Raw genomic sequence first — 7,085 nt, 5'->3', positions numbered from 1 at the left:
TACTAACAACTTAAAAGACTCCTAAATTAGTACACTAACTAGAAAAGAAAGATAAAAACTAATCAAACTTACAAACAACATCACATTCATTACTCTTTTCACTAAAAATCAAGTTCAAAGTTAATAAAAATAACTCTATACCATAGAGTTATCAGTGGGCCACAATCCATTTGGATTGTGGTTGGCATCAACTATAGGGCATCAACTACAGGGCTATGGGTCATTGTCGTATTTTATCTCTATAAAATGCTATTTGTTGGGCTTTTCTCAAACTATGTTATGCAATATACAATTATACCACAAAATGAAATATGATTAAATTAATTTTCAATAAAATATTAATTTCACAAAATTATCAATATAATTTTATTTGCTTCATAAATAATATTTTAAATATATTTTCACAAATAATATTAATTTTTGAGATTAAAAACAATACTTTATTTTTTTTAATTATTTCTTTTTAATACCAAAATCCTAACTCTGTGTTATCAAGCTAGTACGGAACAGTATGGACCCATAGTTCTAAGCTCCAATAATTTAATTAATTTCACTAACTCTTAGTTCCATTAATTAATTCATTAAGTAAGATTTATTCCACTAGAAATTCGTAGTTGAACTCTCAAAACTACAGTCTCATATTATTAGAAGCTATAACTATAAAGTCATCTATTGATTTAGTCATTGCATGAGTTATGACCCTCTGCTAGTTGCTCATAATTAAAGCTAGGCTTAATGTCTCTTAACCTCTCTAATTATGTTTTTATCAATTAGCTTCATTGATTTCTCTAATGAACATTATTATATAAATTTAATTATAGAATTTACTTTTTGTTCTCTAACAAAAATTGAGTGTTCTATGTTCAAGCCTAACATGGAAAAAATGAAATGGTTGAAAATAACACAAACTTTAAACTATCTGTGTTAAAGGTCTTTAAACTATACATGTTTTGGCAAGTTGGTTCCCAAACTTTTATTTTCTTCTCGTTTGTAACCCAATACTGTTAAATGTTACATTCTGCTGTTAGTTTTTTTTTTCTATTATTTTTTTTTCACTTTTTATAACAAAGGGCATGATTATAATTTTTTTTTAAATGGGGCATTATGTAACGCTCCAAAACTTTATTAAGATACCTCAAATTTTTTTAGTGAATTATATATTTTTTAAATTATGTTCTTTTTTTATATATTTCTTTTTTTTTCATATTGTAGAAAAGATAAATAAGTAATATATATTTTAAATATTTACAAAAAGCAAAAAAAAAATAATGAACTTAAATAAGATAAAATGAAATGGTTGAAAATAACACAAAAAGGAAATTAAAAAGTATAAAATTTTTTAAAAAGAGTGTTAACAATTTATTTTAAAAAAGCTAAATTAATTTATTTTTAATAAGTGGGGTATATATATATATGGAAGACTTCTCAATGATTATTACACATGGATGGTTACCATAAATCACTAAACAAGTTTTTGATGAGAAATGATTATAATGTTGATGAAAATAAATAAAATCAATAATTTCAAATTTTTTAGATTAATTAGACAATAAACATTAGTTGAAAAGATAATGGTCTCAATAATTATTCTCATTAATTCCAAAATGATTTTTTTTTTCTTATGGAATGGATAAAAGGAATGAATCAAAAATGAAGAATGAATGGAGAATGAGTATTAATTAAGATTTTTTTTTAAAAAAATTAATCAATAAATATGTGACCGCCATGTCATCAGATAGTCCTTCCAAAAGTTTGAAAAAATCAAAATTTATTTTTAGAAATATTAATTAACAATTATAAATATGGACCATTGATTTTAATCCAATGATTAATATTAAAGTAACCATTCATGGGTAATAACCATTAAGAGTGCCCCCATATATATATATATATTATTGTCATGTAAATATCATCCTAAAAAATAATGAATTAAGAACATGATGAATTATGTAGAGATTGGAATTATTAAAATATATGTTAAAATATCACCTAATTACTTCTTAATAATATGATAAAAGATTATATTATAAATTGAGCCAAAAAAAGTAAACTACTATAACTCACCATAAAAAAAATATTAACTGTAGGTAATAAAACTCAACATAACTATTTTACATAATTTACACATTATATTAAAAAATATAGGGAAATTTGCGGCATTAATCCCTATGTAGTTCATTTTGTTGCACTTAAATCCCTATGTAAATTTTTTGGCAGCGAAAATCCCTACCGTTACACATTTGGTGCGGACGTTGGTCCCTCAACCATTAAGTGTACCAGGTAGTACACGTGGAAATTTGCGGCAATAATACCTATGTAGCTTATTTTGTTACACTTTAATGCCTAAGTAAATTTTTTGTTGCCAAAAATTGAATAAAATAATTTATTCACTTCAAAAAATTACTAAAATCTAATTAACAAATTATTGATTTAAAAAAATTAAATTCATCTTAAAAATTGTTTAACTAACATTTCAATAAGTTGTTAATTAAAATATAACAATTAAAAAATTACTAAAATCTAATTTTCAAATTATTGAAATGTTAAGTAAAACAAAAACAATAAAAAAATCATCTTAAAAATTTATTAAATTCTTAGTTTTGTTTAGATTAATTATTTATTGTTTTTGTTTTAAATAACATTTCAATAATCTGTTAATTATATTTAAATAATTACAATTATTTAATAATTGTAATAATTTGTTTATTGTTTTTGTTTTAAATAACATTTCAATAATCTGCTAATTATATTTTAAAACAAAAACAATAAACAATTAATCTAAACAAAATTAAGAATTTAATAAATTTTTAAGATGATTTTTTTATTGTTTTTGTTTTACTTAAAATTTTAATAATTTGAAAATTAAATTTCAGTAACTTTTTAATTGTTATATTTTAATTAACAACTTATTGAAATGTTAGTTAAACAAAAACAATAAAAATACCATCTTAAAAAACTAAGAATTTAATCAATTTTTAAGATGAATTTAATTTTTTTCAAAATCAATAATTTGTTAATTAGATTTTAGTAATTTTTTGAAGTGAATAAATTATTTTATTCAATTTCTGGCAACAAAAAATTTACTTAGGCATTAAAGTCCAACAAAATGAGCTACATAGGTATTATTGCCGCAAATTTCTCAAAATCAAATTTTACCACCAATCGGGTGCTGCCACGTGTACTACTTGACACACTTAACGGTTGAGGGACCAACGTCTGCACCAAATGTGTAACAGTAGGGATTTTCGCCGCCAAAAAATTTACATAGGTATTTAAGTGCAACAAAATGAACTACATAGGGATTAATGCCGCAAATTTCCCAAAAATATATAAACTTTTAGCATGAACATATATTTTGCCAAAATTAAACAACCAAAATAAAAAATTCTAATTTTACATGTGCTATAAATAATTGGGAAATGTATTACTTTTTTTTTTTGTCAAAAAAAATTAAATATTAAAAAAAATCTGCACAGCCCACGGTACCAGAATTTAAAAAAAAAACAAAAAATATATATATAAAAAAATTCTAATTTTATATGTGCTATAAATAATTGGGAAATGTATTATTTTTTTATAAAAAAATATTTGCACAGCTCTAAAAAAAAATTATATATATATAAATCTAATTTTATATGTGCTATAAATAATTGGTAAATTTATTACTTTTTTTTTGTCAAAAAAATTACACAGTCCACTGCGGTACCAGAAATTAAAATAAAACAAAAATTATATATCTTCTATATATAATAAGTATGTAGAAAGCATAAATATTTGGTTTTAATTGTTTTTTATTTTTTTAAGGTTAATTTTAATGGAATATTCTTAAATTTAACAGAATATTCTTATATTTAACAGAATATTGTTATATTTAATAGAAGTTTGTAAACACTTAAAGTTAAATAAAATAAAATAAATAATTAAAAAATATATATTTTTGAGATATTTTACAATAATAATTATTTAAAAATAATAAATAATTAAACAAATTAAAATATGATATTTTTGAGATATTTGATAATAATAATTATTTAAAAATAATAAAATCATATGTTTTATAACTTAAATATAATTTAATTAAACTTAAACTCATTTATTAGAATAATATAATATTAAACATATAATATAGTTTATTGTGAATTAGCAACAAATTATTTTTTTTTTAAAACTAACAAGAAACTTAAAGTTAAAATCCACGTATAATATTTAATATTACATTAAACATATAATATATGATATATTGTTGTCCCTTCTAAATTCAAAAATTAAAACAAACATAAACTTAAATAAAAATAAATAAATTATTTAATTAAAATAAAATATTTATTTAAAATTTATATATATTAATATAAATTTAATAAAAATAATTAATAAATTCTATAAATAAAATTAAACAAACATACCTATTACATATTATTTATATTATTTTTATCAAATATATATATAAAAATGCTGTCATGACAGGTTTATTATAAAAAACGAAAAAAGCCGTAGCTGTCTGGGGGTCGGCAGAAGTCCCCTATCATTATATAGTAGTAGAAATATTCAATGTTTATTTTTTTTTAAAAGGTCATGTCATATCTAAATAAATTATTTTATTAAACGATTTAAAAATTTTAAATCTGTTTTTTATTGTAATATTTTCAACAAAATAATTCCTCTATTTTATATTTCTTATAATATGTCAGAAACGATTTAAACATTATTTTATGTAATTCCATTAACAATGGCTCTTGCTCTACTTATTCCCTGTCGTAATGGGTTTGCTTCCGTCCGTTGCCCAAAGACCGCACTCAATCGGTGTTGGTCCACCACCACCAGAGTTTAAACCGCATGCAGTCGACTAAAATCTTCACCAAGAAATGAAGATTTTGTTTCGAAATAATGGAGCTTTTCAAAGTTTAGACCCCTATATATGGTCATGTGTAGATTGTTATTGCCATCTCGGTGTCAAATGCATATACCATTGATCATTTTTTTAATGGCCATGATTACACCATTGACCATTATATATTTACAGTCGTCAGATTACTGATATGACACCGCGGCACATCTTATTGTTGTGAATAAATTTTAATCTTAATATTACAAACTTAATATGAAACACTAACCTACAACAGGGAGGAAAAGACATATATTGTCTCGGAATAATTTACATTATTTCAAACCCTTTTTATCATATTAATTCCAATAATTATTTCAGTTGTTTTATTTATAATTATACCATTATTAACATAATTGGTCTTCTCTCGTCTCTTTTCTCTCTGCTTGCTTTTAATTCTTCTTTTCTAAAGTTTTTTTTCTCTTTCTTAACTTCAAAAATATTTTTCGGTCACACTACTAGTTGAATAGGCTTAAGAGTGGTACCATCGTGATCTATTCTTTAATATGATGATTTTAATATGTGAGAATCATATGTTTTTTCACCATCGCCGAAGAAAATGACCAAAATAAAAATCAACATTTTTTAGTTTCTTTTTTATATTTTTGTTAACCAAAAGATAATTAAACTTTAAACTTAAACAAAATTTAATATAACAAGAAGTGTATTCTCTTTTACATTTAAAAGATAACATAGTATTCTAAACAACTTTAAAGCTATTTTAAAAATATTTCAAGTAACCTTTTTAAAATTTTCTTTAGAATATTATTTGATAACTTTTAAATAAAACATAAGAAGATTCTTTTTGGTAAGTCACTACGTTCTTTGATTGCTTTAGTTTTGTGGCATACCCAAAAATTTAGTCATATATCATAAGGTAACCAATTGGTATCTTAAATAATTTTAAAAGCAGCGAAAATATAATTTTTAAAAGTAACTATGCAGTATACTAAATAGTATCATTTTCTAATAAGTTATTCATAGTAACTTGGAATAATATGAGTAAATTTATAATATATAATAACTAATTAGTTTCTAAAATAGATTTGAAGGTAATGTAAAAGTATCTTAAATAATAAGACATATAAATTATATGAATAACTAAAAAAATCTATTAAAAGTTACTGCGTAGTATACTAAATTAATTTGTATTAATAAATTATATGGTAACTTGTTATTCTATATGGCAACTCATTAGTTTATGAAAAAGCTTGAAAGTTACCAAAATATATCTTAAATAATAAAATATCATATTATAACATAAAAATAACTAATTGGTATATTAAGATATTTACAAATAAGTTTTGGGGTAACCAAAAGTTATCTAAAATAATATGATCTAAAAATAAAAAAAAATTATATAAAAAAAAAAGTGACAAATTGGTATCTTATTAGTATCGTAATTAACTAAAATGTAATTTTTTACAACCCAGAAAAAATAAAAAATAAATCAGATTGTTGGATTTCTCAATTTTTCAAAATTTGGTATGTTATGCTAATGTGGCACAATATGTGTAAATAAATTGTTTTAAGGTAATTTTTTAGAATAAAATTATTTTTTTAAGGTATTTGTGTAAATTTCCAAATTATGTTATATATATATATATGGGGAGTGACTACAACACATCTCATTTTTTTGCAATACCGGTGCATTTTTTTCTATTTCGGCACCTGAATAGTTATAATCAATTTTTTTATATGATGGTGTACATTATAGCTATCTAGAACATCCTACAAATTTTCAAGAAATTCTGAATAAATTATGGTACCAAAACAGGATCTAAACTGTTTGTTGAACCCGTGCCTCTTTTTTTTTGTACGCATGTAAAATTTGACAGTTTGAACTCTATTTTCGGCTTCATAAACTATTCAGAATTTCTTGAAAATTTGCATGATATTCTAAATACCTACAATGTACATAGTCATATGAAAAAAAATTGATTATATCTATCCAGGTGTCGAAAATAGAAAAATAATGCACCGGTGTTGCAAAAAAAAATGGATACATTATAGTCATTCCATATATATATATAATATATCAGTCAATATATATAACTCATTAATGTTTACCAACCTATAACTTAACTTTAAATGACTCATATTCAATTTTTGTAACTCTTTTCTACTCAAAACTTTATATATGATACATGTTGCTCATCGCAGGTCTCTAATAGATGCACAGAATATGGCAATTTTTTCCATC

This window comes from Humulus lupulus, chromosome 8 (genome assembly GCF_963169125.1).
Source record: "Humulus lupulus chromosome 8, drHumLupu1.1, whole genome shotgun sequence".
Lineage (NCBI taxonomy): Eukaryota > Viridiplantae > Streptophyta > Magnoliopsida > Rosales > Cannabaceae > Humulus > Humulus lupulus.
Note: the sequence above shows the minus strand (reverse complement) of the source record.